The sequence below is a fragment of the Dermacentor albipictus genome, chromosome 1 (genome assembly GCF_038994185.2).
Source record: "Dermacentor albipictus isolate Rhodes 1998 colony chromosome 1, USDA_Dalb.pri_finalv2, whole genome shotgun sequence".
Taxonomy (NCBI): domain Eukaryota; kingdom Metazoa; phylum Arthropoda; class Arachnida; order Ixodida; family Ixodidae; genus Dermacentor; species Dermacentor albipictus.
The window spans coordinates 85,040,792-85,050,142 of NC_091821.1; positions in this window are offsets into that span (position 1 = coordinate 85,040,792).

Below are 9,351 nucleotides of genomic sequence, written 5' to 3' on the forward strand. Positions count from 1 at the left end.
CACGTATATTTCTTCACTGTGTGCACATGTGCTACCGTAATGAGCAGCGACAAAACGCACCAAGATGTGCGCGCAACGTGCTCAGTCTTTGTTTGACTCGAAAGGAAAACAAAGCACTCAACAATAGGAGTGGAACACGGTGAAACAAACGGACACGATTAAATGAACGTTTTAGGTTCAGACAATGAGCTGGAAGTGATTTTTCTCGACAATCATTCGCTACACCAGACAGACCCTGCCCGCCGGTGGGGAATTGGACATGTCACGCTCGGAACTTCAGTTAGTATCTCGTCATGTCCCCAGCGGCAGCGATGACAGCGCTCATCCTGGAAAGCAGTGAAGTGTAGAATGACTTGATCAGGGATGTGTTCATTCGCTGCACGTCTCAGTCGCTGACGACGGTGGATCGAAGCCTATCCTCGGGCGACTGATAGAGGGGATGTTGCGCCAGCGATTTTTCAACGAGCCCCAGACATTTTTAAATGATGTTGGCGCCCGGGGATTGAGGCGGCCGCTCCAAGAGTGACTGCGCGCTCTTCTAGCAGTTCTTGCACAGCACGAGCAGTGTGGATCGGCGTCCTATCGCGTTAGAATATATATAGTCGCCTTCCAGAAACGGGCCGTCAAGAATGTGTGGAATCAGTACGTCGTCTATGACTGCCATGCAGCGATGAACTTACATTCGAGGCGTATCAGTGGGCGTCGCGCAACGCTTAGCAAAGAATATCGGCTCCTTTCACGCAGTAACGATGTGATCAGCGCCCTGCACCTGACAGTAGAACGTTTCTCGACAATGCGGCCAGCGTGCGCCGCCGTAACAGACGACGCCGTTCAAGATCCCGCCCCTCGAGCATCTGCGCGAGCTGCTGCCGCCGCTTGACTCAAGCGCTCGCCGCATCGCGATGCAATGCGCTTCGAGTTTTCCCCTAAATGTGAGAGAGACTGTACACCGCCCTTCGAAAGAAATGTCCACACGCACACACCGCGCGCGGCGCGAAACGTGCGCAAACACGCGCAGTGCAGGAGGCAATCAAGGCGGCGCGAACGAGAGATGGGGGAGGGGTACCACCGGCTAATAGAATTTTGCTCCGCATGCGGCGCTCTCAACGCCGGCGCAGCAGCGCCGCTCTCGGTGCCGTTCTTGTCTATACGTGGCACCGTCTGTAACGACGTTGCTAATGATGCTGCCCGGTCAGCGCACAAGAGAGCTCGTGTAGTTCACATACCATGACGAAAACGGACATTACAATGGATATTCGTTTACCCCGATGCAAGCGTCCTTGAGAAACCCGAAGTGTCCCAAACTGTCGTCTCCATGAGCTTGAACCGTCGTTGAAGCTGCAAGTGCCATCGCACGTTTCCAACTACAACTACTATACAACGACACTGATCCGACTCTGGCTAGGGGGGGGTCAGTGAAAGTCAGCACAGTTGAAAGAATTCACAGAATTGGGAGACAACGGACGAATAAATGTCAACCAGGTATTGTAAGATTTTTGTACTACAACGAAAAGACGAAAATATTCCAGAACTGCAAAAAGCTACAGGGCAGCAGTACCTATGTTGCAGATGATTTTTCCTAGGTGACGCCACGAAAGCGCCAAAACCTTTGGGAATGTGTGAAAGCTGAAAAGGACGTTGGAATGAAGGTTCGCCTCGTGCGTGATGAGATTTTGATCGACAACGCCATGTTTATCTGGGACGAAGAAAAAAAGTGCAGAAAGAAGGTGAGTGAGGGAGGGTCAAGGTTACGTACAACAAAGTGACAAAGGGAAAGCAAGCCCAGGGATTTCAACTTGATTAATATTAACGTTCGTAGCCTGGCAAGCAAGACCGTCGAATTTGAACCCCTTCTTTTGCAGTACAAACCAGATGTCGTTGTTTTCACAGAAACTTGGCTACGCCCCGAAATAAAAGACTGTGAATTAATCCCCCCTGTTTATATCATCATCCGCAAGGACCGCGGAACGCGTGGTGGAAGCGTAGCAGTTGTTTGTAAAGAAGACATTGAGCTGATCGTTTTGGATGACGGCCCTAATACTGAAAGTATTTGGTGCAGAACAATGTTTCTAGGCGTTCCTGTTATTATCGCAGCAGTCTATTGACCTCCGGATGCTCCTCTTTCATTTTTACAATGCCTTCAAGATTATATGTGCAACAATGTTCCTCTTAACACCCGTGCCATTAATGCAGGATATTTCAGTTTACCGGGAATAGATTGGGCTGATCTTGCAGTGGGCACAACAGATGTTGCACATTGTGAGGCTTTGTTAAACTTCACTTTCAGTTACGACCTCACACAAATAGTTACCGAAAGTGCTAGGGTTACCGACCTCAGAATCCTTACTTGATCTTGTGCTCTTTTCAAGAAATGTACCAGATTGAAGTGTTTCCGTCAAAGACGCAATTTCTGATCATAAACTCGTTTTGCTTTGTGTAAAGGAAGCCCTCTCGACGAAGAATTCAAAAAGACCATCTGTATAAGAGATTATAGTAACGCCGACGAGGTTAGCATCTTGGACTGTCTTGAAACGTCACTGTACTTGGTCGATGGGGCGACTGAGATTACCATATTGTGGAATAGATTTAGGAATACGGTGAACTACTGCCTGGAAAAGTTCGTGCAAAACGAATCAAGGTAGTAAAAAAAAGCGGAATCCTTGGATTAACCGTAATATAATACAGCTTAAACGAAGAATAAGACGCAGAAGTAGGAATAAATAAAAGAACAAAGTGGAGATTTCGCAGCTTTCCCAAACCCTTAATCACATGCTTGTGACGGCAAAGGAACACTTTTACTCGCAGACATTACCGAATTTCATGAGAGATTCGCCACAACGTTCTTGGCGTCACCTTGCCCCATCGCACGAGCAAATACAATGTCTGTATTGATGGCAATGTAATTAACGACTGTGAACAGATTGCTGAAAATATATAATGAATATTTTCGTTCTGTGTTCGCTCCACCGGAGCCATCTTCCACTCACCTTGATGAGAATCACACCAAGGGTATGTTGCTTATGCCAGACATCGTTTTCGCTGAGGAGGGAATGTTTGCACTACTCCTTAACATAGACAAAGAAATCAGCCGGTCCCGTTGGTATCCCAAATGAGTCCTTAAAATTATATGCGGCATGGACATCTAAGTGTCTCTGAATTATTTTTAAGGTGTCCCTAGAGCAGCACCAATTGCCATCTGACTGGCTGACAGCTAGAGTTGTCCCTTTCTATAAATCCGGCCGGCGGCAAACACAGCATCGAAAATTATAGGCCCATTTCAATTACCTCCACATGCTGCAAGATTATGGAGCATGTAATATTAAAAATCTTGTTCAGTTACTTGGAAAATGCTAATATCCTTCTTCCTAACCAACATGACTTTAGGCAAAAATTCTCAACGGTTACCCAACTCACCGAAATCATACATGATTTTTCAAGCGTACTTAACGAGAAAGGTCAGTTAGATACTGTTTGCCTCGATTTCTCAAAAGCGTTTGACCACGTTTCACACCCAGAACTTCTTAATAAACTGCTTAGTCTCGGCGTTAACATTAACATTACCAAATGAAATCAATCATATTTAGTAAGAATACAGTTTGTGGGAGTGAATGGCGTGAAATTCGGAGTGTTGCCTGTAACGTCAGGAGTACCCCATGGATCGGTGCTAGGCCCTGCCCTTTTTCTCAGTTATAAAAATGATATTGCAGACCAGATTAGCCCCGTTTCAAAATTCGACCTGTTGCGGGCGACTGCTTAATGTATAGCACAGTATCCAGACGCAATGACCAGATCGCCTTAAATTACGCATTAAAAAGTATCAGTGACTGGTGCAATAAGTGGAAAATGAAAATAAACTAGAGCAAGACTATGTAGATAAGGCTAACCGATAAGATCAAAAATATACACTCCTTCGATTATGAGATAGATGGTAAGGTCACAAGCCGTGAAAATCACACTAAGTACATTGGAATTACCATATCAAGTGACCTCAACTGGAAAGCACACATAAACAACATATGCTCATTAGCTGGAAAAGAAGCTTTGGTACTTGAGGCGAAAGTTCAAACTTGCTCCTCAACAAGCTAAATTAGCTGCATATTTAACGCTTGTTCGTCCCACATTAGAGTACGCGAGCGTCACGTGGGATCCGTTTAAAAAAATCTGGTAGATAGAATTGAGAAACTTCAAAGAACAGCGGTAAGGTTCATCTTGTCAAAATATCGTTCAACCGACTCCGTAACGGAGTTGTTCAAGAAGCTCAACCTACCTCCACTTTCAGAACGCAGAAGGATGGCTAGACCAAAATTTCTTTAGCTGATTGCCAATAACTGGTTTAACCTTAATACACAGCAGTACATAAAACAGCGTCTGTCTCGAACAGTGCGAAGCAGCAACCAAGAGCATATTCAACCCATTTCAGCACAAACAAATGGAAATAAGTGCTCGTTTTTCCCCAGCACAATAGAGGAATGGAATGCGCTGCCACATGAATTACTAACAGTAGACAGCGTAAAAAAAATTGGCACCACACCAACAAGTTTTTTTGCCTGCGATAGAAGTGCATAGCTACTACTTCAATAATGGTAATTTGTCTAACTTATGTTCCTGGTTGTAATACACATGATTAATCCAGCGCCTGTGGTACATTTAATACTACCCAATTGTAATTCGTCTTTTGCTTCTTCTTGCGTTGCATTTTGTCTTTTCCTGTGTATATGCCTTATTTTGCCTGTTCTAGACTGCGGCAGCACTGCCATCTTGTTTCACCTGTCTTGCGACCGCCCTGTACCGGCCTTCTGCCAACAGTATTGATAAATAAATATATAAATAAAAAAATAAATAAAACAGGCCGTGTGCTTTTGACCTCGTAGTTATGCGAGCGCGACCATTTCTAGATTGTGTTAAACAGGCTGAATTCTAGACCATATTTAGAGACAAATATTCTCGGATTGTGGCTTCATGCGCCGCGAACCTGCAAATCAACGCAGACATTTTTACAGTTTCTGAAGTGCACTCGCCATCAGAGACTCATTGTATGGATAATGGGCATTCTGGCGCGTACGCACAATTAGTGCCTCCATTTTTGCCTCTTCGTTCTTCATTTTTGTTCTCTTTACCACCTTACTCCTTGTCGTGTAGTAAACCAGACGCGCCTCTGGTATGCCTCGTTACTTTTTGTTCCTCTCTCTCTTTTGCACAGGCGTCTCGACCAACTATACGCTGACCGGTCCCCACAGAAGACTGCGGCGCAACAGCTCGATCACGAATGGATATATTCCTCTTCCACGCGTGAAACCTGAGGCCTTCCTCTGTAGCGCGTGCCCTGTGATCTGTGAGCGACGCCTTGCCATTACTGATTTCAGAAGCGTCGAAATGCATGGATCTTATTGCCGATCGTTGCCTCCCATGTCGTTTGTACGCGTTCATGATGCGGGCATATTTTTACCTGTGGAACACTCGTGCTCACGGATATAACCAGACCCGTCGTATTGAGCACCACCCTGTCGCTGTGTGCCGCAAACGGTCATAAAGTGACCATTCCGCAGATTTAGCCACAACCTATACGGGCCTGTGCTTCGGTAACTGCTGTGCGTCAGGTCGGCGCCAGGCGTGAATCTGGCACTCAGTCACGAAGCACCGCTCTGCACCCGCCTTTCTCGCAGAATGGCCTCGCGACGCTGGAGCATTGTCAGCAGCACGGATACGCCGGAGATGGGCACGGATGTGCTGGCCTCTATACATTGGCTGAAAATGTTTGAGGGTGTGGCTGTGGGTGGGGGAGGGGGGGGGGGAGGAAGGGAAAGGTTAGCAAGACTCCATGAGAACTCTATAAGCAAAGCTTATACAAGTTGGCTTCGATTACACAGGTGGCCGATATTTTCGAGTAATGCCCCAGAGGAGGTAGCATTAACAGTTATTTTTTTTTTTATCTTTTCACGTAACTTCATGTGTGCCTTTGCCTGTGGGTGCAAGCTAAAGAGGTTGATCATGAAGTTCCGGAACAGTACTCGAGCCTTATGCTGCGCTGCACTCGTGACACGCCCACATGTAAATGCGTCCTTCCGTGCTCCTGCTAAACTGTGTACACGGGTCTTTGTGCGTGTTACAGCCAGCGCTCACTATATGTACAGCTGAATAAGTAGATTAGCGCAATAGATGACACCGGCACAAGAATGGGAGACAAAGACAAGAGCTACTCACAACTGGTTAATGGCAGGGAAGTATTCTACATATATATCCTTTAGTCATGCATGCTCATACAGAACAATAAAAGGGCACGTCTACACCGAAGGCGGTTAGCAAGAAGTCGAATTACAGAACAGATATCGGTATGTAAGTGAGCCGTGAACTCAGCTCTTTCGCTCGATAGAGGAATCCACAGAATAATTCAGCCAATTAATTTAGAGCTGTATGGCAACGTGAGTCAATGCTATAATCTAAAAAGAAATTCCAGTGATGATTCCCTTAACGCCTTTTGGTATGTAAGAAGAGATCGCCATAAAAGAGATCAAAGGTGGAGATCAAAGCGTACCACTGCAGCTTCTTGCATGTGCATAATATGCTACAGGCGCTGGCACAATGGAATCGTTGCGGAAGTGAAGTTGAGAGGTGTCAGTAGCTTGCGACACTTTTGCATCAGGCTGCGGGATATCATTTCTCTCGGTGCCTGGCCGAACCGTTAGAGCAAATTGCTATTTAAGGCATTTCAATCAACGCTGATGCATCGCCGACGGAATGTGTGGGAACTTGCGTATTTACTTATATCGTTGCCGTGGCTCAGATGAATTTTACACATGGTTGCATACGCTTTCAGAACCAAGTTCAGAGAGTCTTACATAACATTACCGACGGCTGCAGATGATGCGCGCTTTGCGTGGTGAATAGCTTGAAAAAATCTGTTGCGAATACGCCCGGTAGACTACTAGTACATTTTATCTATTTTATTTATTTGTATACCAAGGGCCCTGCAAGGCGTTATATAGGGTGAAGGGGGGATAGCGAACAACAATCATTTGATAAGTAATAAGTCATACAACGCATAACACAAGTACACTTAACAATTCATACAAGCATATAGGTACATTAGAAAAAAAAATGAATAAAAAATGAAAGCTTACTTGGTATAGGTATTCCTGGCAAAATAATAATTTAACAGCGCCTCAGCATTATGGGCACATAATTTCTTCCGTATAGTACAGTTTTACTCTCGGCTGCAGCGGCTGCACTACTATAATAGTATAACGGAGAAAAAAAGAAATAAATTTCGCATACTGACTTTCCGACGCATGCATAAGGGCGATAAGTTGCTGAAATTAACCCGTAATTATGCGCTAAAACGTCTCTCATAAACAAACAAACATATTGCAGTGAAGCTTCCTTTGCCACCGTCGCCACTGTTTCATCAACAAGCATCATACATCGCCATTGTCCTTCTCACACAAAGAACTAAGAGCCACAGGCAACTACACCGTGCACGCATCGTCCACTACTGCTGTTACCTCACTAAGTCAAATAAGCTTCACTTGATTTTCTCTGTTATCCTCCATGATCAGGAGACGTATGGATAGAGCTATGTTACATATATTCTTTTCTCAGATTTTTTTCTTGAATATTTCCTAGGTGAACATATTGAGATAGTTGGGTATTCCAGCGACCAAAGTTCCCATTTATTCCACATAACAAAGACTAAAATTAAATTGAAATTACGTTTTCGTATTTTACATCGATATTGCTACACGCGGGTGATATTTGATTGTTTAAACGAGGCGCGTGGGCGCCATCACTCGAGAAAAGAGGAAAAAGAACGAACTGGGCTCGCGCTGTGAATCTAACCGGTCAGCACTGCAACCGCTGTTGTTGCAACCCCCCGCACGCACGCACGCACGCACGCACGCACGCACGCACGCACACACACACACACACACACACACACACACACACACACACACACACACACCACACGCACACACCCATCCACCCACACACCCCTCACACACACACGCACACACTCTCACACACACACGCACACACACACCTACCCACCCACACGCACAAACCCACACACACACACCGACACGCACACCCACACACACACACACACACACACACACACACACACACACACACGCACACGTACGCACGCACGCACATGTACGGCGCATGTTCGCCCGCGTACACATTCACATGCGCCCACGCATCGCATGCACACACACACTAAGACGTACGCATGCACGCACACGGAACTGCACGCACAAACAAAAGTGTGTATGCTCGCACGCGCATACACGCATTCGTGCTCACGTAGATTGAAACACGCGCGCATGTGCAGATACAAGTACACATACACGCACGCTCAAGGCGTGCACGCGCATATACATTCCCTCTCCTTCCCTGCTGCCTCACAAAAACATGCGCGTGCAAACAGACTGAATGACAATCGGTCTGCAATTACCGTTCATACTCAGCTAGAACAGACAGTTTTAGAATAGCGTTTGCAACCAAACACGTAAACGTATTACGTACGTAAATAAATAGCATCCTCCTCTCTGCGCATACTCCGAAGGTTATTGGGTTTCTGTGGTTTACGTGCGCTATGTCAACGTACGTTATTTTACGAGTTTAACGTTCGTAATGTTTACAGACGCTAAGAAACAGCGTTGTCGAACATGGCGGTACCCATGGCTCTCGCTTGAGCGTGAATTCTCGTTATGACTACGCTCTCACTCTCACTCTGGTTGATCGCCAGTAACTGTTGTAATGAGCTTTCGCTTTCTCTCAACTCACCTGAAAGGTTTGTTATGAGCGCCTATCGCGTCCATTTTTTTAGATCGTTCGTCGATTTTGTCGCCCGTAGGCCTAACGAGACGCGTCCGCATAGCAACAGCAGGATGGTTGCTAATGAATCATCTTGGCTTGGATACGATTGGCACGAGGCCCCAGACGGCACCCTGTTTTATAACGTCTTCTTTACGCTTGCGTTTCCGTACGATAAACTAAAAGATTTGAAAGGACGCACACCGTAACGTCCCGCAAAGGTACTTACGTTTAACGTACGCGAGGCGAGAAACGCTATTCTGAAAGTGTCTAATAACTCGCTTTACGCTTTAAATTTGGCGCTTCTTCAAGTCAATAGGCCCTCTGCCGAGGGGGTGCAAAACCATTTGTTCCTTTCGTGTGACATTACCGCCCATCCCTGACCAAACCACTGAATTAACACACCACCAATATTCCGACTAAGGGACCTAATGTTGTTATATGTTGTTAATATGTTGTTAGAACAGACTACCCTCTCGGAGCAGCCAGTTGAAATTTGTTGAAACTCGTCCGATACATTGAAATAAAATTTTCTAA